Consider the following 22,671-nt stretch of genomic DNA (forward strand, 5'->3'; position numbering starts at 1 on the left):
ACAATGTATTGCGCAGTGAATAATTAAATAAACATTATCAAAATTATCCGAGCGAAGGATTCCAACACAGGGGCTCTAGGCACAGACTCCCTATATTTAGGCCATTATACGCTAGGATTTCATGCATCGACAAGTGACATATAACGCCTTTATGAATTAATCGCGGGCACGCCAGTGCCTAGAGACGCTAGGCGCGTTTAGATTGGGCCACCTCGACAAGCTGAATCGTTGCAGTTAGTAGCGATTGTTAGTGTTCGGAGCGTCTTCTGCACTTAGGAAAGTACACATTTCTCTTGAATTTACGACAACGAATGCTTACAAAGCGTAATAAACGAATCCACAAGCACGAAGATCAGACAAATCCTTCTACTTCCCATCATTCCCATGGTGGCTCAACGATTGAAGCACCAGACTTCCCTTTAGCACACTGTAGGAAACTCTATGCGAAAACTGACTCATTACTTGGGAATTTGTGTAATGATGCGTGGCCGACAGTCTCGTACAACCGCGTAGAGCGCTGCGGTCCTAGACGTACTGCGCCCACCGCGGAAGGTTAGAAAAAACACCCACATAAGTACAGCAGAGAAGTTGCTACGTCGGGCGGCTCGACTGATAACTGTAGAAGCGCCATTCAAAACACACGGAATCATTCTCCCCTCCGGGCGGCGTTTTGTCTACTTACTCTTTAAATAAAAGGATTTTAATCGATAAATATTTTCACAAACAACGGCTAAATTTGTTCATTTTTTATTTTCCTTCCTGTTTCGCTGCTGCTTCGGCTCTCTGCCTATGTTTATTGCTTAATTTTTTAAATTTCTTGAGATTCTTGTTTCTCGTTGCCACTTTTCCGTGAAGAGTGCTCCACAATTAGGGAAAAAACCAGACTAGGCAACGGGTGAAATTCATATTGCTTGTGGGTTCAATGGTTATTGCAGGGTTTGATTCAAATTTTGAAATCTTTAGGGATGAATATGAAACTTAGATCATTGAAAAATTATCAATGAGGTCTTTCTAGCGGCAGCAGATCGAAATAATGCGAAAGGCGAAAACATTCCGCCATTTTTGAGCTGGAAGAATATCAATCCGTTTAACGCCCTGTGCTCAGTGTCATTTCCCTTGAATCTATCACCGATCGCTTCTACACATTCGCCATAATAATACTGTAACAGCAGCCAGTGTTGACCGCCGAATAGCTGTCAAGTCTCAACAGTGATTCGTTGGTAGTTTAAGATTGGTGCCATGGCCAGGGGGGGGGGGGGCTTATATTTAAAACCAAATTCCAAATTGTAAGCCAATTTTCCAAAACCAAATTTTCTACTGAGACCAAAATTTCCAAAAAGATATAACGAAATGTTAAATCTGTATACCATCTGTAAAATGTCAGTAAACTAGTAAAAGTGCCTGCATTACCGGTAACATCCTTTTTAAAATAAATATGCGGAAATATTTGTTGCAAGGTAGCATGCATCATAAGCTGTTAAAGTAGTGTCGGCGCAACACTCGCTATTTTGCTGTATCTTCTTGCACGGAATACCAACATTTGTCCCAGTGCTGTCAAGCGCGAGAGATTGCAATAAATCCGTTATTTTACCTATCCTGTCTTCCTTAAAATCACACCCGCCCCCCAACGCCCGACAACGCAGTTAGCAAATGCCCGCCACCTGTCAAATAATGCTCTAGAGAAACGCCTATACAACCTAATCGACAAAACAGTTTGTAGAAGAGCTACCTTGTGCTCTACCGTTTCGCTCTGCGGACTTACGAGTCGATCAAAACAAATAATATATTAGCGCATCGAGAACGAGAGCCCGCATAAAGACGCATAGTACACACACCCGTACCCAATATCGTCCGTCCTGATTTACGACGGGCCATATACCGTTGACAATTAGGAGCCCTCGTTCACGGAAGACTTTCCGCTATACTGCGGCTATATAGCCGTGGAATCCCGCATCCGCCAAGAGTGACGACATTGCTCCACAGGCTCGTTTATTTCGGCCGTACCTTCACTGCTGCCTTTTTTTACTGCCGCGCCATGTGGCCACGTGTGCCTCGGCAGCCTGACAGTCATCGATTAGGCGATCGCGGACCGACGCTGACGCTTTTTACGCGTTTCCTCCCCGGCACGTGTTCCCGTATACCGGCAGAGTGCCTGACACGCCAGGCCCACGGTACGCACGCGTTGGTCGCCGCGGTTTCGAAGTTGTAGGCTAAGCGAAAAGTTGGAGATTTATATGCGGCCTTGGACAGAGGGACGCGGAGCCATGACGTGAGCGCTGCCAGTTCGCGGCGCCGCTAACGATGAGCGATTTTCTTCCGCTTAAAGCAAATGAAAAGATTGAGAGAAGAAATAAACAGTAAAAGTAGTGAGCACGAACGCTTAAAGTCGAGTATGGCGGGCCGGTCTGCTAAAGGCATAAGAAACGCAATAATAAATGTTATACAGTAAAAAGAAATCTACTCTTTTTTCGTTTTTCTGCATTGGTATATAGAACTAGGAATTGCAAGCTTTGCCGATTTAAAGCTCCTTTCAGAGGAAATTGCAGCAGAAGTAAATGATGCACATAAAAACAGAGTGATGCATCCAGTAACTTTGTAGAAATGAAGCCCGATCTTATTTATTTATATGAGGCCTGAAGACACAGTGTGGCGTCGCCTGCCGCTAGGGGCCTTGACGGGCAAAGTTTGACCACGTGCCAGAGCCTCGCTTCGATGCCTTCGCCCGTGCTTGGATTTGAGTCGCACTACCGCGGAATTTCTTTTCGTTGTAGAAGACTGGCGCAGCAGTGCTTCTTCTTTATTTTATTTCTGTTTTTAAAGCTTTATAAGCTGTATGAGAATATCTGGAACTTCTCAATGTCAATTTGGGTCGAGTCTTGCTCTACGTAACAACGCAGAAATAGAATGCACTGTAGCATCTAGAGAAACTGGAGGTAAATCCTAGGGGCAAATTTTAAAGCACTCTCATATACATGTATGAAATAACAAGTTCCGTTCGCGAGAGTAAAGCATCGGAAGAAGTGAAAGGAGATGTACGCGTCTAATGCAGCTAGTCGTGCACCTCACGAAAATAAAAAATGATTACCACAACTACTTGGTTATCAGATGTGACAGTGACCTTGTCGTAGATGTTCGGGATTTATTTCGACGTGTCAATTTATTTATTGCTTACTTTTTCATCCGTACCATGGCCACATACATGCACCACCTCGTTCGGTTCAGTCACATTGTTATTTTTGGCCCTCTACGTACCATGAAATGCGGTTACGTTATCTCCCTACGCTGATGCTGCGCGTATCTTCCTCTCTAACCTTAATAGGAATATAGTTTACCGGATGCATCTCTGCAGCTGTTTTATTAAGTTGTCTCACCCTTACAAGGCAAACGAAAAGAGAGGGGGTTAACCGAGGGGCCCTATTTTTATTAGTCATATCATGAGAAGCTAACAAACACTGACACCAAGGACAACCAAGGGGAAATTACTTGTGCTTAATGAATGGAATGAAGACAGGATAAATTATAGGAAATTAAAGTGGATGAAAAAACAACTTGCCGCAGGTGGGAACCGAACCCACAACCTTCGCATTTCGCGAAGGTTGTGGGTTCGGTTCGAAAACCTTACAAGGCAAGGTTTTCGGGATCAGAGCGCGCCTTCAATAACCTACATACAAGGTGCATCAGGCCGCGTAGCGTACGCGTCTGGCTTGCATGCGCACCAGAGCATGATAATAGTGACAGTGAAAGTTTCTGTATGTCTTTGTGAGTTTTTAGCGGAGCAGCTATTTGTAGAATATAAAACAAAGAAAAAACGTGAGACTGCGATCGGGAAATGTACGTTATTTTATCTTCTGTCGATATTGTGTAATAGATAAGGCCGCCTTTATTTGCGCTGCTGAAGAAAAAAAAAACAAGCCAGATACTTCTTTTCTATTTTTCATTAGAACAAACATTGTCACCATCTGTAACCTGGCGGTGTCTTGGACGATGACAAGTTTTGACAAGTTACGGAAAAGAAAACTCCGTGAAAATATCTTGAGCAGTCTGTCAAATAAAATGAACTCGTTCACTAGTTTAGTTTTGCCTACACGAAGTCTTATCACGCCGCTACGTAAACGATATGTCGGACCAAAATAAGAAATAATCTCGGACTCAGCTGTATATATTCCGCCATTGGTATATTAAAACATCTAGAAGACCCCGAGGAACTTCTTTCCTATTCTAATTTGTAGTCAGACGGATTCAACAACCTTCATGAATGGACAAAATGAAATAAATCGTGGGTGATAAAGGCATGACGCGTGGCCCAACGAAGTCCCTACGCTCCAATGAACAGTGGGAGCACCAGCTGACCAGCACTCGCCCGGGTGACCAGCGCGGGAGAAGAGAACGGCTCTGCGCCAACGCGTCCTGGACTAAGGCAGGCCTCCTACCATCCATAGGATGATCACAACCATCTGGTGAACAAGAGTATTGCACAATACTGTAAATCGGGCTAGTTGGTTGGTGTGCATCTGGAAGACATATTAAGCGCAACAAAAGACAGTGCATGAAGTAACAACAGGACAAGGCGCTTACTCACAAATTCATTATTATACTAATCACAGGACAAAATCTCCGCGCGCGCTCTTGTGGCGGTGAAACGATGTCACGTGATCCGAATTTCGACGCAGGAGCGATTGAAGCGCCAACACCCCCATTGGTGATCCACGCACCTTGTACTCAACAAATGTAGTGGACAGCATTGTCACACAGTGGAATAAGGCAAACATATTGATCTCAGGGTAAGTAGAAGGGTTGTCGTTGGTAGTAAAAGAATGGGTATCACGGTTAAGCGACTTCGCGTTCTCGTATTTTCCACTGTAAATACCTACATTACCCGATACTGTAACGGTGCACACATTTGTGCGGGAGCGTGCCAAACTGGCATGCGAATATATGTAAAGTCCGCCGTAGTAGGGACTTCAGGTGAATTACGACCACCTGCGTTTCTTTTTCTTTTTTTTTTTCAAAGAGCACGCAATGCACGGTACATGCGCGATTTTGCACTCCGCTCCCACCGAAATGCGGCCGCGGCAGTCGGAAACGAGCCCGCAACCACGAGCTGCGCAGCGGAACACCTTATCCGCTATAGCCTACCGCGGCGGATTCCGAAAGTGAAGTTAAGGATTAATTTACTAATTTTGATTTTATTCGTGCCTCAGCGAAGATATCAAAAACGTTACTGCAGTATACAATACTATAGAATACCACAAACGTGGCGCCTGCAAAGAAGAGCGCACACCATTAATCAGTCGCACTCACGGAATAAGCGACTTATTTGTTGCTTCAAAACTAGTCTCATTGAGCGGTGCTACCATTAATGCTGGCGCTTAAAAAAATATCCTCTTTATTCCTGGGCAGCTGAGAACGCGAATGGAGAAAAAGCTGTTATCCACCGTGCGCTAAAAAAAAAAGACGAAGAAAGCGAGCTTCTACGCCGCATTACTCAGTATGCGCACATCAGTTCGGATCAAAAATTCGCGCCGACACTTTTTTTGACCCGCTTCCTTTCCACCAGTATTTCGCCGTGCTGTGGGGCTTATACTTTACTCTCGACGATCAAGCAGGTCACGCTCCCCTCGGCAAAGTGTTGAATGCAAAGTGAATGCAAACGTGTGATCACTTTTTATATTCAGAAAACGAGCAGTAAGCACATTATTTGTTTCTGAAGTGTGTGCATGCATTTTCATGCGCGGACACTGGTTTTATACCTTGTTTCAATCGGTCTAAAGTTGTTATTTTGTTTTTACGCTGTAGATACTGTCAAGCTTCGGTGGGCATCAGGCAAGTGCCTGATTCACATCGTCGATTAACAAAACAAGATTGCAACACAATGAACATTAGATAATATTTATATAATTTGTGTTCCGCTCTTATGTACTACAAGGAATCGATCGCCTTCTGCCCATGGAAAGCAAAGTGAAACCCACCGAAGCATTTTTTAAGTGAGAATACAGCAGTGAAGAGCTTGATCAACAGATATCTTTCGTGGATTTTTCTTCCAGGATATATTGAAGTCCTCCTAAACCCTAACCTCTTCAGTACCCATTGTAACGGCCGTTATTTTCTTTGTGCCTCAAAGGCACAAAGAAAAGGTTGAAACAAAGTAGGTTGAAATCAAGAGCTACTGAATAAATAAAGTGACCATGAAAGAGAGGTTAGTGCAGAAGGAAGCCTCCCATGGTCAGCGAAAAAGAAAGGTTGCGAGACTTAGTAGAAAACAAGTATTTTTCGAAATCGCTCGTGGCTCTGCCACCAACCGGGTTGCAACAGAAGAAAAAGAAAGGAAACATTGGATCCTAATAATTTCCTGTATCGAGATACACACGCATACCTTGCCTGAAGATTCTTCTCTTTTTATTTGTTGATGGTTAGTCAGTAAATGTACTGAAGCTCGCAATTATAAGCATTTAGATACGGGCCACCGCAATTTACATTGCGCACGAAGACTGAACTCCGGTTGTTTTTTTGTTTTATTTTTTTTTAGGCAGGCCACGTTGGTTTGGAACGCTAAGAGCACGTCGCCCACGCGGTTAACCCGCAATTTCAACATTTTACGGCAGCAGTGCTGGCACTAATACAAAAGTAAACCATAAAACAGTGACTGTTTCCAGGAATTATGATGTAGCAAGGTGTGCTAGGAAATAAATGTGAGAGTCCCGCGAGAAAAAAAAAAAAAAAACGTTGTTTACTGTACGCCGACGGCGTCAAACTATATATTGCAATGTGTGCAGTGCGTCTTAAAGTTGTGCGCCAAAGTTCGCGGTAGACCCTGTGCTGACTTATAGGGAACTGCTACTTTTTGAGAGGCAAGTTTCCTTCCATGCTCCTTAATCTGAGTATGCCTTTTGTAAAGCTGAAAGCATCGGTGTGATAGAAAGGTGTAAAGCACAGAGAAGCAAGATTCCGGTCGGCGTGCTAGTGTCGTGCCCAATAAGGGGGGAGTCTTTAGCTTTCTCAGCATCAGACAAGAAAGGAGGCCCCGCCGTTCGTTGTAAAAGTTGCTTTCAGACACAGGCTTTCGACATGATCTTGTCGCTTTTTCTGGAATGTCCTGATGTGTAATCGTAAGCCGTCAAGAGAGATGCTTTGAAGCGTTGTAAACAATATAAATTAAAAGTGCTTAAATATACTATCTATGATGAGAGCAAGTTGAGTTCAGCGCTTGTGTAGTGTGTATCTGTTTTAATGTTCCACTTTGTCTCAGAAAGTTCGCTGCCGTTGTATCGGTAATGTACAAATAGCTAACCAGTTTCTCCTGGACCAAAGAATAAATGCATTGGATAGTGGAAAATTTGTTAGCCGTGCTCCAGAAAATAAAGAGAAGCGGTTCCTGTTTACTGAAAGCGGTGCTAGAAAAAAAATGTAATGAGAAGGAAATAATCAAGTCCAAATTCAGCCCTTGCGGATGATATAACATAAGCAGATAGGGTATTTTGAGGGGACCTGGTAAGGAAACGCATCTCAATTAGGCACAATTTATTCTGTCAACGAAGAAATTCATTTCGTGATCCTTGAACCACATTTACGAGTGGCATCCTTGTGTATGACTTGCATAATAATGCCTTGCAGGAATGTCATAGATTTTCACGAAATATATTTGTGTGCAGTCCTGAATGTGTCCTTGCTATGGTGGAAAATATTCCTAGCAGTTGTTATGAGTATGTGTCGTCATTAAACATATGTGAGGCTTAAATATATAGTTATATGGCTGCAACCGAGGTATTCTCTATATTTAATAGAAACCTTTCATTTTGATCAATGCTTAGAAGAAATCTTATTTAGTCCCTTTAATTCTAGACCTCCACTATACTTTGCATATTTTTCGAAGTCTAATAAAAGCCTTTACAAAAAACGGTGATTGATGCAGTGCAATTGGGGTGCCTATTTAAATTCTCAATGTGTCACGCGGATGGTGATTAGCCTCACTAATGTTTTTGCGTTGAACTTCGTAAATTAGCTCGGCTTTTGCATAGATAAAATTTAATTTTACGGCATTGCGCGTAACCCCCGTTTCTTTATGCGCGTAATATTGCTTTAGAGTAAGAAATCATCACCGTGAGTACAACCACCACCCGTTCTCTCCACTACTCAAAAAATTCCCGAAACTTGAGCACGGTTCACATTCAAGCACGAACTAACCAGCGTTCTGTGGGTATAGCTTACACTAGAAGGAATGCCACACACAACTAATGCAGGTACATGGAAACGAAAAAAAAATTCCCACCAATTCGTTCTCCGCTCCCCACTGTATACTGATCTCCGATGTGCTCTTTGAACAGCATAGTAGAATAGATTTTTTTATAACTGCGAAAACACAATCTAGAAGGTAGGCGCCCGAAAACATCGTGTTTTGTAAGGCTTCCAAAGACTCATTCGTTCCCTAGAGATTGCAAAAAAACTTGTATCGCTGGAACAAGCAGTGTATTACAGTGGTGCATGCCCACACACTGCCAAATTTCTAATATAGTCGGAGTCCAGGTTATTGTGGTTTGGCTAATTTGTATCATTTTGCCCTTCGTACGTCCCCGAGAAGTGAGCTTGACTTCTGAAGAAATAGATCCTAAGTGCGCCTGTGTGCGCGCGTTTTGAGTATTCCCTCTTAATATTCACAACGAACATACAGACTGAAAAGCTAGACACCCTGGCGTGTTTAGGGTATTAAATATATTCAGCTTTAAAAATCAACAATACAGAACCTCTGTCAATGCTGGTGACCTTGAACTTGTGTTAACTATAACCGTGACAACCAGAAACTGAACTTCCAAATATTAAGAAAAAATGCGCAAAGTACTTCTAGCCTCATGAAGTCATAGCAAACATTTGCTTGAATGTTTCTAATAAACGTAACGCTAGAATATCGCACGCCTATCATGTACCCATGCAAGTCAAAGTGCGACAGAAAAGGACTGGCCTACCTTGATGACTGCGACGAATCCAACAGGTGGGCTTTGGCAACGGCGTGGGGTGCCCGAATTCAAAGCCAGAATTGAATCGCCGAGGGTACACTTGCGTCCTTATAGATTCTAAGATTCACCTAAAGGTAGCCTTGGCTTGTAGACTGCACACAGTGTTCGATTATCTAAGTTTCTTGAACTTACAGCACAGTCTCCCAAAATGGCCGAGATACGACGTCCAGTGCTTGCCTTGCTTGCTGGTAGAAAGCTCGGTGCGCCGGAGGCAAACGATCTACTAACGGCAATTCTTTGCAAGGGACGCTTAAAAGCGGACAGGGCCACTCCAGTTGTTCACCAACAAGACAACGTGGCAACTCGAATGAAACAGTCAGCGCAGCTGTAAGGAGTCACAGATATCACAAAGTCATTCGGGTCTCAAAAAATGCCGTTCGCCAAACGAGTTACTTGTCTCCTTCTCTTGGGCTCATTCGCCCCCAAACTTTACACAAAGCCCCGCGGGATGTCACAAAAATGAAACAAATTATCTCTCCAGAAGCAGTAGCCCTATTCCAACTTGCACGACACAGAACGTCAGTTCCCGACTTGCACGACACAGAACGTCAGTTCCCGTATCCACGCTGTCAGGCGCGAAAGCTGCGGGAGCGACGCGAAGCTCGTCGGTCGGCGGCCGACGGGGCCCAAAGCGGGCGCACGGATGCGGCACGCCTCGTCACCCTTTGCGCGCACCGCCCGACACAGACTCCACCGCTCTCGCCAGGTCGAGCCGCGTCGTCGGGAGCAGCGGGAGCACATGTGCGCGAGCCGAGCGAGAGTCTCGGACCCCGGTCGACCGACGCGCCGGGGAAATCGAGGAGGCGCTCCCGAACGCGGGACGGACGCCAGGCGTCACTGGCCGCGACTCGCTACCGGCCCGGCGGCACCGCTTCGCCTGGCTGAGAGGAGGCGCTGGAGGAGGGCGAAGCGCGCAAGCTCGCGAAAGAGCATGCGCTCTTTTCCTTCTTTCTGCCGCGGGTTTCCTTTTCCCTCCTCTCCTCTTTTTTGGTGTTTCTTTCGCGTCACGATCTCGCATTTCTTTTTTCCCTTCTGATAGTTGACTTAACCCAGTATTTAAGCTATACGTTTATCTTTTGTATGCGCATTTCTCGTGTGGGAAGAAAATTAGTTGCACTAGAACATGAGGTCGTGCTCGTTTATTCGGTCCTTTAATAAATAAACTTCCAAATCGGAGCAATAAAAGCAATGGTGCGACCAAAAATGCACCCATGGATACCAAGCATGTTCATTTTTTTCCGTATGAAAGGTGGGCGACCTCAGGTGTCGCTGAAGAACGTTTTGACTTCTGCTCCTATCGAAGCTATCGAAGCAGTCGGGTTAGACGTTAAACGAGGAACGCTTTTTTATTTTAGGCCAACTACTACGGTTTCCATGCATTCCCCGAAGTTTTCATCGTCCATACATCTCAAAAGTATATACACATACATCTCAAAAAGCTTTCGGAGCGGTGCCGAAGAATGTTGCGCAGTCTTTCAAACCCGGGCATGTGTTTCTTATGAAGCTTGTACGAGAGGTCGTGGCAGTTTAACGAGTGAATGCAAACCGTAAGAGCAGTGATCGGCACTGTTAGCATTTCATAAAGCTTAGCCGCAATTGCTGTGCAATGGCCTGTGACATAAGTATTGACCAAGACGTCTAGCGAGCGCGAGGTGCTGGTTCGCTGCATTGAATTCATCCATTCAGAGGTCACTCAAGAGTTTCTCGGATGCGTATGTTGTGGATACGGTCATTGTGTCCTAAAGGAGGCTTATTTCAAACGACTCCTTTTAAAAAACTGCGTTGATCGATGAAGTGTGTTGTGTCCCATAGTTGGCTTGCAACATACATGCAAGCTGGAAAGCTACTGGTGGAATTTCTCAAGAGACAACAGACGAGGACCATATATTGAGTTGCAATACCCAAATTTTGCGCACTAAACAATCACGAAAATATTGTGATCGTTTTTAATTTTTAAAAATCCACCACTATTATCGTTATCTTAAGTCGCTCGGGAAGACATCTATACCTCACATCCCGCATAGTATAGACCGTTGCCACGAGGCCGACGTGCCACATCGCAAGCACTGTTTTACGACAGAAATGCGCCGGAATTAAAAGTTATTTTGACTGCTTGAAGATTGAAAGCATCACTAAGGTAGGCAACATCCGCAAAGCGCTTGTTAGTATTAGGTGATGCAACACGCTGCTGGTGTACGTTATCTCACTGTTGCCATGTGGTATTATAATATGCTTTATTGCTTGAATTCATGAGAGCGCTCGTGCTGAAAATTTGCTCTCGTAGTTCATTTATCAGTCGCATTTTTGGTGCTTGAGTTCCGGCATATTACTGTAGCCATATACATTATTTCCTGTATATCTAAAAATATTTCCCGAAATGTTCTTTCTTCATTTTATTACTACATATTTCAGTTTCACTTTCATGCTTGTAATGCTTCCTCTCTATAGTGCCTAATAGAGAACTCCCAAGAGTATCGTAACTAAGGAATAAATAAACTAATAATTCTTGCTCATAGTTTCTTCGCCACTCCCCCCCCCCCCCAAAGAAAAAAAGACCACTGTGCGCTCATTAGGAACGCGCTATCATTTGCGCGAATGAGTACTGCTTTGTTAGTTTGCTGAATCCCTTTAGGCAGACATGTTTGTGCAATGTTGAACTGCTGGTATTGCTTTTAAAGAAAGAAGCACATTAAAATATATCAGAGCTTCGCCATAAGTGAAGATAGCATGAGTCGGCGCATCTACTATTGGTGTTTTATAGGAAAGCTTAGAACTGTGACTTCAATTGGTTGCGCAAAGGCTGTAATCAAACATATATGCGATGTTATCTCGCATCTACCTCACTGTGCCTGCAAAGCGATGGTCAGTAATGTGTATTTCTGCATGCCGCCGAATCCATAAGTCACTTGTTCAAGGTGGAAATATTGCCCTTGGAAACTACAATAGAATGATATTGCTCTAAATTCCATATTCCGTATTTCTTGACGTCTTACTACCATTTCAAAGAGTTGTGCATACCCTTGCAGGCGAGGAGTACCATGGAACAATTGCAAAGAGCTGGCTGTCATGGGCTCGTCATATAGTGATGAAAAAAATTGATCAAGACGAAGAAAAGTTATGGGTTCGGCCACAGTTGTCTCATTGGAGGAAGTAATCAGTACTGTGTCCGTGAACATAACCACGTTATATCAGCTAAGTATAAGGTTCTGCATACGTTGACAGAGCTCATTATCAGCCACTCCCAACATTGTTCTGTAGGCGGTACTGGTTTGAAAGGTTGTTCTGTCACAGTGTTCGAGTATCCCGAGCATTTTCAGGGTAAATCCACTGGAAGAATGAAATATGTGTGCGAAGAAAACTTTTTTAAAGAGCAGTAAATTGGAATACAGTGTCCAACCTTATTCGTCGTTCTCCCTCTATTAACCTCACCAGTTTCTTGTTCTATTAAATCTCCATGTTTGTCCACTGACCGCCCTGCCTGTGTAAAGTACTGGGTAAAGTGTAAACTGTGTGCCTGTGTAAAGTGTGGTCCTTCGTGGGCTTCTACGACATAGTGCCGTGAAAACCGGGAGCTCTATTAATTAGCGGCAGAACAGCCCCGAGGACTGACTGAAGGCGAAGCCAAGCATAGATTCGCCTGCAAAAGTGGAGTCTACGTAACCAACTGCCCTCGCCCAACCACCGACAGCCTTCTGCTACAAGGAAGCCGTGCTGACCGAGGGCAAGCTACAACGCTTCAGTTTCACCTCATTAGCAGTCGGCTCAAACTGCGTCAAGACAGGGCTTGCTGCCTAGATTAAATATGGAATAACTAATTCTGGTGATGCAATAAATGAAGAGTATGCCCTTCACCAAAGTGATAGGGATAAATTGACTCTGCTGAACTCTAAAACTAACCTGTTAAAGGGACCCTTTAACAAATGTGTTCGGTCCCAAAAGTGTGTACTTTGCCATTGTATACGTTCATTATGTTAAGTAAGCTTCCAAAATTTCACACTTTCAAACTTGCTGATGAGATAAGGTAGAGTTCAAGCGTTGACCACGTTTCACTGGTCTCTGGAAGCAAAGTGGCAAGCTTATTTCTCGTATCCCGTGAAGCGTTGCAACAAACAGAACTGGTAATAGATTTTGAGCCAGACGCTTCAAGTAATAACCGCTTTGAAGGAGATACAAGAACCGCATAAAGACAAGAATTTTAAATAAAACAACAGTTCCTACTAAAGACAAAATTGGATCTAAAACAAGTAGTAAAACTGTTATTGACGTGGATGACGTAATTGAAGATAACTATAAACTGATGTCATCATTTTGGACAGTACAGACACGTAGAAAGCACAAGGAGGAACAAGAAGCAGGTCTTGTAGCCATAAGAATAGATAAAGAGCATTTGTGCAGCATGCAGGACATGCGACGCTACGAACAGCCACACGCGGTTAGACAACGTATCTGAAGAACAGTCGAGGAGCCTACGAAAATTTCAACTTCACCAAATAATCATGCCAATGTGAACAGAAAACAGCCCCTTCTCTTGACCGTGAGGACTGTGACGATTTCCAACCTGACTGGAGTTACCAGATTAGTTCTGGTGAGGACAAGCTTCGATGGCAAGATGGCCTGCCATTATCCTATCTTCAACGTAGTAGAGTGGTGGTCCATGGATTGTCCAAATGTGTCACAACTGACTGCTTTACATCGGCACAGTTCTATGGGAAGCAAGGAGCCAACAGTTATCCAGTAAGCAACACGTGACGCCAAATTACTCAAGGACAATTCAGAAGTGCAGAAGAATCGGCTCTTCGTAAAGTTGGTAGTAGTAGAACATCTTGATGAGACCTCTTTTTTCAGTCCTTGCGTGTTTGTCGTTCGCGCTGCTCCGTCAAGATGTTCCATAATGTGCTACCTATTACAAGATGCCAAAGGCGGGACAGTGACGTAAGCCCACCGCAGTACAGAGACAGCATAAGGAATCCTTGTGTTAGGATTCTTCCCCAACGATGCAGGGTGAAACACAGCTTAAATGCCACGGCCATAAAGAGCAAGCCCTGAGCACGGAATATCGACACTGAGCGCCTGTGCTTAACGTTGACCAACATCGGCTGACTTATTTTCGCATGAACACTAGAATTACTGTTTGTAATGGAATCCAAACACTGTTATTGATAAGAAGACTATGATCGGGCGCCGAGTGCCGCACACTTGGATCTCAAGACCAATTATCTGGTGCCAGCTAGCGGAGTACGAGGCCTGTGCAGGAGGTCTACGCGAGCCTACGGGACCTTCTGGTCTAGCTGTGGTGACGCTGGACTATCTTCTCGAAAAAAGGCACGGAAGTAGCCCTTTCTTGCGGAAGCAGGGAGGAGGGGCGTTTAAACTTCTTCGCTCACCCACTATCATACTCATAACTTTGTTAGTCCATTAAATAGTCATGTCTGTTCATCGACCGCACTTCCTTTTGCTGCATCGCAGGTTTCTACAACATTTATTGCTATTCAATGTATTGACCTGAGTATGCGATTATGGGGCCTCCGGGTAATTTGTTATAATAGCTAGAACTATGCTGACAAATGGCACTTGCGTGAACTAGTGTGCTTGGGTTAAAAAATAAAAATAATCTTTCCAATATTAGCAGTAGTTCTGGTTGTTGATTCCCCTGGCTGCTCATTTATTCGGAGAACTCTCGACCTGGGGATTATCGGCAGAACATGGAGCAACTCAGCATGGAGGAGCGTCAAAACATCGTCGCGCATCCAGCATAATCGCGCAGAATAAGTAAGGGTACATAGGTCAGGTTATGGAAGCGATAACCATTTCTCGCGAACCAGGCAGCATTCTTACCACCCTTAATCACGGTGTGTAGCGTGATTAGAGGTACGTAATAATCACCGCGCTTACAGCTCATAATATGTGTGTATTCTGAATTTGCTAACACAGACGCTCCGCAGCAGCGTTTCAAGGTGATTGTGCTGTGATGTACTGGTGTATACGTATGGTATTTCTTTGCAGAAGTAATTAGTTATCAGTTTTATTATGAACAAAAGACATGATATATCGAGCGATAATTCTTAAGTTCTATGCACTTTCCGCGGTTACTTAGTGGCTATAGTGGTGGGCGGCTGAGCACGTGGCCGTGGGCTCGAATCCCAGGCGGCCGCTTTTTCATGGGGGCGAAATGCGAAAACCCACGTTTACTTAGATTTACGCGTGCGTTAAAGAATCCTAGGTAGCCCAAATTTGAGGAATACCCCATTACGGCGTGTCTCATAATCAGATCATGGCTTTGGCACGTAAAACCGCATAATTTGTTTAAGGTGTATGCAATTTTTAAATAGCTCCTGTTGTCGATAACATTTGAGCTGGGTTGTTAAGAAGAGAGGCTGGCAATACTTGCTCAAGAAATCTAAACGTACGTTACCCAATTAACAGAAATTCACTAGTTAACGTCCTCAATAATTACTTTACAGCACATACTGCTGTTAAGGAATTGTAGCCAGTGTGTTTATCAGGCATCTCCACTTGGAAAGAGTTTACAGAATGATACAGTCTGGAGATTGGCGCCATCAAACTCGCTGTAAAAATTTACTTTTGGTCTACTTACATTTACAGCGCAGGCTCTTATGGGCTCATTCCAATAACCCGCTGCCGTTCCTTAGTGACTATGGTGTTGGACTGCTAAGCACGAGATCGCGGGATCCAATGCCATCCATGGCAGCCGCATTTCGATGGGAGCGAAATGAGAAAACAACCGTGTACTTAGATTTAGGTGCACGTTAAAGAACTCCCCATTGATCCAAATTATTTCGGAACCCCACACTATGACGTGCCTCATATTCACGTCATACTTTTTGAGTGCAAATTCACATAATTTTTTTAATTTTTTTATTGAAGTAAATGTTAGGAGAGGTTGGCGCCTTTATGGTGGCACCGGTTACTCCTTGTCACTTTGCAAACGAAACAAATTTGCGTAAAAAAAGGAGAATAGCCACACAAAATATAACACTCGGTAGAACACCGGATGAATAAAAAATATACAGTCGAAAAGTACCTGAGTCGCAATGTTCTGTGCATTAGTTCAGTCCACGTACGCATATATAAAGTCAGATGTTTTGAAAAGCCAAAACACACAACACATGTAATACATTGCAAGTACAGAACAGAAATATTTATATTGTGTAAAAGTTGCGATCACCACATAAACCAATTATGAACCACGAACAACGTTTACGTAACTCATTTAGCGTATTCGGATCATCTGATACTTAATATTTTCCCAAAATGTTGGGGTCCTCTAAAACCTTTTTCAGAGCAAGAAGGGCTCTTTTTTGAAGGCCCGCAGTTGGCCATGGGTCAAGTATCTTTTTTAGGGTGAACGGTCTTCTGTCTAATATAAGCGAATTAGCTTGCAGTACCATTCTTTGTGTATCGTATTTTGTGCACTCGAGAAGAATTTTTATTTCAATAGCTGTTTCCATGGCGATGTTGTCCAGCTCCGCCAACTGTGTCCGTCGCGGGTATCACCGGGTATACCCATTTCCCGCCAGGAGTAAACCCGGAAAGCTGCGCGGGAGTCTACCACTGAGCCGCGCCAGAGCTTCGTAGCCTATCGTGGAAACATGCCCTATAAACGCGGCCTGGCGCGTCAGGAGACACGTGATCTGAGATGCGCGCTGCGTAGCGTCGATACGTACACACTTTGCGTTGCAGCTGCTTATTATTACACGAGGTGACACGCGATGCAGCAGTTGCATAGGTCGCGGTACAAGGTAGATAGAAAAGGTTTGCGGAAATGAAAAATGAAGATTAAGGAGATGTATCAAAAAATGCTAGACTGAAACGCACGTATGGCATATCTGAATAAAGCAACCTGGCTAGGTGACTGTTTCTCTCCGATTCGTGTCAAAAGGGATGCCAATGGATCCTCATCAGCACCATCCTCTCCATCACCACCATTGGCATTGCATCGGGACGCCTTCTTGCGCATCGCGTAGCGTCGATACGTACACACTTTGCCTTGCAGTTGCATATTATTGCGCCAGGTGGCGCACCTTGTAGCAATTTCATATGCAGTGGCGTAAGGTAGAAAGAGAAGGTTCGATGAAAAAAATGAAGATTACGTAGATGCATACCAAAGATGCTTGAATAAAAAGTATGCATAGTGTACCTGATCAAATCAAGCAGGCTGGGTGACTGTCATCGTCCCGTTTCAAAGGGAATGCTAATAAATCATCATCATCTTAATCAGCATCGTAGTATGCCGTTTTTAATGCGATGTAACATGTGTGCCGCGTAGCGTGGTTACCTGCAAACTTCGCATTACAGTTGCGTTCTATTCCCCCAAGTGTCCTGGCATGTAGTAGTTGCTTGTATCAGTTGCGTGCTGCATGTAGCTGGATCAGGTAAACTTAAGCAATCTGGGTGACTATTTACCACAGCCCCGCTTCAAAGGATATGCCAAAAAATTATCATCATCTACAACATCGTATCGTGCCACAGGTCAAGGAACTTGGCATGCGCAATGCGTAGTCTGGGTACCTATGTTTCCTGTTCGGTGCACATAATGGCACCTACTCGCAAAGTACGAACCACTGCTGAAGAAGCGAATCGTAGAGCTGCGCGCGCAGCTGCGGCCAGGCGATATAGGGCTCAGCAGACTGCTGTGTAGAAAGCAGCACAAGTTCTGGCTCATCGTCGACGCCGGGTGGGCAGTTCAGACTGTTCTCGTGAGAACGACGCGAACAGACTTCGTCGCAAAGACCGTCATTGCATGCTGCTGAAAATGGTGCTCCCATTGACACGCTCCTCCAACTAACGCTGTGACTTTGCTGAGCGTGCCGCGCAGGCCTGTAACTTTTCTTAATGAAGAGCACTTTTATGCACAGAAGCACAAAAGTAACTCGAACGCCAGTGTATTTTGTAGCCAACTTCGAGAATTACTGCTTCGATACTGGTGTGATCCTCGAAATTCATTTCAAGGGGATGCACCTTCGAAGCTCACCGGCTAGATTTCGTAAATAGCAATGTGTCGTAAACTGAATACTTATTAACTCATTTAGTCATTTTTGTTACTTAGTTGAATATGTGTTTCAATTTCTCGTGCTAGTAATGTCAGCTTCAATGAATAATTATGGAGCCCATGAATGACTGGCGACAAGAATTGTGCCATCCGCAAAAGGGGACTTCTAGAAATTTCGTAAATCTTAATAAAGAAGCCCCCGGCAGTCTTCTAAGCTGCACTGCAGCAAAACAACCTCAATAGTAACAAAAGGAATCCGAGCAGAACTGCGCTTGCGTGAGAATACATGAGAATTCCGGAAATTACAGTTCGCGCCTTGCAATGTAGTAAAAATAGTTGCGTAGGATTTCTATTGCTGAATAAAACATAGCAGCCTACGTTCATGTAATCTATAAGAATGCAGCCCCATGCAAAAAACGGAGTGTGTATATATATATATATATATATATATATATATATATATATATATATATATATATATATATATACACACACACATTTGCTTTCAGGAAATGCCCTCTCAGACCATATGATCCCTTCAAAGTCGAAGATCCGCAAACAACTTCGTCGGTGAATATACTAATTTATGAATAAGCTCGCCATTTCACACTGAATATATTATGGCCTGATTTTAGGACCACAGCTAACGCCGACTCGTTGCCTTACGTTGTCCTTGATTCAGTGGTGACTCTGAGAACGTTGCGCTGAACTTGCTTGCAAGAAAGATATGAGCATTTATGAAAGGGAGTGAACGAAGACGGGATGAGATCCAACCCACGGTATTCCAAGCGAGCCGCGAACAGAACTTCTTTTCGAGTCGTGTGCTGGAGCGGTGCATGCGAAAAATACTTAGATCTCCTCATAACTCTCAAAAACCATGGCCGCTGTTCTCCTGTGAAATAACTTTCACGAGTGCTACCGCAGCAGTTTTCGTGTGCCTTGCTGGGGATAAGACCAGCTCTTTCAATTCCCCGCCTACGCTTATTCGTGAGGTCACAGGGCTCCCAGAGTATACCAGAGAAGGTGGGCGTTTCCGTCCAAGTCAGGCTGGCTACTCGGGCAAGTCACGCGTTTAGAGCCAACTTGCGCGCAAGGTGCACTCTGTAGTTAGGGAGAGACTATTGAACTTCCAAGAGCTTGAGGTTGTCAGCGAACATAACGGAAGAAACGCAGTATGTTTAATTAGAATGGTGCATTATTTATAGCATGCTTTCTGTGCTTACTTCGTTTCTTAAACCAGTGATGTATTCAATTTGTGCATTTAGTTACCTTTGCCAGGCGGAAAACACTTGCGGAAGCAGTTTGGGCTTGGTGGAAGGCAGACTATAATCTGAGGCATGGCAGGCTATACATCGACACTTCAAGCACTAGCAGAGCCACAGTTGCCCAGGACATTCACGTCAATGTTATAAAATGTTTAGCCACATTGGATAATGGTGTTAGAACTACCAATTTCACCTAAACCAATCTTTTCAATAAGTCACCTTATCTTCTTCTATCACTGTTAATCATTCCAAGGATCTGCGTTTCTGTAAAGCTGTCTCGTGTTTCACTAGCCACATTGGGGTGTTTATATACAAATGTAACAAACTGGATATGTTGCGCAGACCACTCATGCGCTTCCGGCAGGTCCCTTCTGTATTTAAGGTAAGAGTATGCAAGGTCTGCAGTATTGTGGTGTCAATTTAATGACCCCCCCCTCCCCCACGAAAAGCACATCGAACATAGAAGTATACGACGCACATTCCGCATTAACATTTACATAGCCTTTAAAGGGAAGGAGTTGCTTTGAACAAATTCGCTAACTTAGAGAATGGGAAGACGAAGGAAGGAGGGAAGATGCATATGCTTCACAAAAAGCTTTATAGTTACAGAGTTTAACAACACGTACACTGTGATCACGACCTACTGTATCTATACAGACCTGCTCGTTTGGAGCCGTTTACGCCAGTTCAAAGTTCCAGACATCGCCGCTAAGGGAGTGCTCGAGTTACCTTGTCCTAGGCTACGTGACTGTTTGTGACCGCCCCATTTCATAGGGCGTGCAGTAGATCATTAGTATAATCTTCGAACATAGATGGGTACATGATTAAAGCACAAACGCGCGCGCTGTACAAGTGGTTCACTAGCGCGACATGCTTAAATTTTGGCGTATTATGATTTATTGTAAAGTTTGTGATAGCGAGAACGCTTGTCTCCACTTCAGGCTACGCATAAAAGCATTTATTTGCAAAAGAAGTAACTGTCCCAAACATGGTGCAGCATTTGGTTCCTCATCAATTCCTTATTTCTGCGTCCGTTTTTTTTTCACCATACAAGTGCAAAATGGCCTGATTTCTCAAGCGCAGGCTTAGCGAACCTTTTTACGTGTTTTTTCATTGAGCCTTCGTGCGCAAACACTCTATCTAGAGTGGTCGCTTGAAGGGCAGTTAAAGTGTTTTAATGCGAAAGCATGAAGTGGCCTATTGAGCGGAAAAAGCCGGCATCTGTAGCACCGAAACGGCAGCTATATTCCCATTGGCTGCGACGCCACGTCCCGTGCGCGTCTCGACGGAGCGGAGTGGGTGAAAGGGAACAATTGCTGCCACTCCGGTGTGCAAGGAGTTGCATGAGGGAAGAGGGCTTCGCTGCGACGCCACATCAACCTTGCTCTCGGAAGCCTGCGTTCCTCGCGCGTTCATAGATCATGCAGGCTATCGCTTGCGTTCTAACGTGGCTTCGCTAATCACTATAACGAACTTATGGTATAAAAACAGAATTATTTCTAATGCAGAAACGTTGGTAGTAGTGAGTTCTAAACCTACGACCTTACCTTCAGAAACACCAAAATTTGTACCAAAATTTTCATTGCCTTGCCCAGCTTGATGAACGCGGTGATGTAAAAATCTTCATGGATTACCCGGGAGCGAGCCCATACGATTCTGTGGCAGTAGGGAAAGGTAGCATGACGTGACGAATTGAAGTGCACCGTTGGACATTAATGCTTTCGCATGTGCTACTCATAAGAAGTGCTTAGGTCTCTTGCAATTTACTTTTCATTGGCAATAGCTCCACATATCGTGCGTCTATCCCAAGCATGTATACGACGGGGAACTCCTGTCTTAGGTACGGCAGCCAACCATTGCAAGTTAATGACCATGGAAGTCACACCTCTGGCCCGTCGCCATACATATTCTGTGGCTCTTAAGAGAAACACGGCGCCGAAATTTTTACCATGCTGTTAAAATCGTTCGTGACACTTTGATAGTTCTGTTGGGTCCAAGAGAGTGTATGAATCTTTTAGGCTATAAGCTTAAAAGGTCCAGCGTGCTAGTTTGCGCTATCAAATTCGCAATCTTCTAATATTTAATTGAATATAACGGTGGATACGTTTGTACTCATCGATTACCTGTCGTTCTATGACAGGCTTTGTGACAGGGATAGTGTATAAGACAGAGGACCGTTTATTTACTGCCTAAAAACTATACAGTATAACGTACGCACATGTACCTCGTTCTGATTATTTTAGTGCTGATTACGTGCGGCTCGCTTCTAGTACAGCAGGCTTCGTACGTGTAGCCTATGTAAAAAGGGTCGAATCATGCAACACAATGCATCTTTCCTTCAGTTCATAATTTGAAATTTTGGCCTAAAATTATTTGATGTTAAGTAAAGCGTACATGCATACTTCAAATCTCTGCTTATAAGGTACCGAACTTGATTGTCGGGAGCCTGGTCATTGAAAGAGGCTCGTTGAAAAAAATCCACAAGTAAGGAAAACGTGCTCGATAGGCCATCAATGGTAATCAGGTTTTTTTTTTCTGCAGTTCAACTTCTTCGCACGCACGTTCTTTACAAGAATATTTCATGCAGCCCTTTCCAGGGAGGCTAGCAATGCAAATTTCACACTGGCGGCAATAGAATTCGGAAAATGCCAAGGAGTAAAAATAAATGTGCGCGTTCATATCATTACTCAAATAAGACGTACGAATTAGAATGCCGTGCATGTGGCTGGTTTTGCTGCATGCTAAATAAGACTGGGACAACCTCACCTTTTCCGGAAACTGCACGCATTGATTCAATTTTCACGCAAGTGCGTTGACTAGCAACTGATTATAAAGCTAATTCCACGTGTCTTAATTACCTTGTTGGGAATTACGTGGGCGCGCACACCTTTGCGGCATTACCATTTATTTTGCTGAATCAATGCACTTCTGCACATTTGCTTTGTCGTGCAGAGTTAATATCCACGCAGACGTCACGGCTTCGCGTAAGCAGAGGACAGCGAAAGCGCGGCGCATATGGGGTAAATGGTAGCGGCACAGGCCTCGAAACGGCCGAAAGATGAGTTAGCACCGGCGCCTTGGCGTTCTGCTCGCTGGGCAGGTCAGTAGCACATTAGGTCGTGACTGCGATGACTGAGCAGTCCCGCTTACAGACTCGACGCACTTGTCTAGCGCACAGAAACGATGCGCTTCGGTGCTCGTCAATGCATTCTACATGAGGGGCCGCTACGCATAGCGACGTTCCTACGCACACGCCTCTAAATGGTGGTGCCCCCATCACTCACACGTGTTTATATCTCATTTCTTCTCTTAGCGCGAGGTTATCAGTTAGCTTGTGCTACTGGAAGGGCACCCCGTTACCTTTGCGCTATCACATGAAGGCAGCGTA

General features: G+C 44.2%; 1 protein-coding gene across 5 annotated transcripts in view; it reads left to right on the forward strand.

Annotated features, from left to right (window-relative positions):
* LOC135903595 (uncharacterized) overlaps nt 1–22,671 on the forward strand; it is a 1,541,440-nt gene that overhangs the window by 28,734 nt on the left and 1,490,035 nt on the right. The window contains exon 2 of one of the 5 annotated variants that reach the window (XR_010564856.1): nt 14,681–14,777. The exons of the other annotated variants lie outside the window; for them this stretch is intronic. The gene's annotated coding sequence lies outside the window, so the exon portion shown is untranslated. The remainder of the gene's footprint in view (nt 1–14,680; nt 14,778–22,671) is intronic. 5 annotated transcript variants of the gene reach the window in all.

This window comes from Dermacentor albipictus, chromosome 1 (assembly GCF_038994185.2).
Source record: "Dermacentor albipictus isolate Rhodes 1998 colony chromosome 1, USDA_Dalb.pri_finalv2, whole genome shotgun sequence".
Taxonomy (NCBI): domain Eukaryota; kingdom Metazoa; phylum Arthropoda; class Arachnida; order Ixodida; family Ixodidae; genus Dermacentor; species Dermacentor albipictus.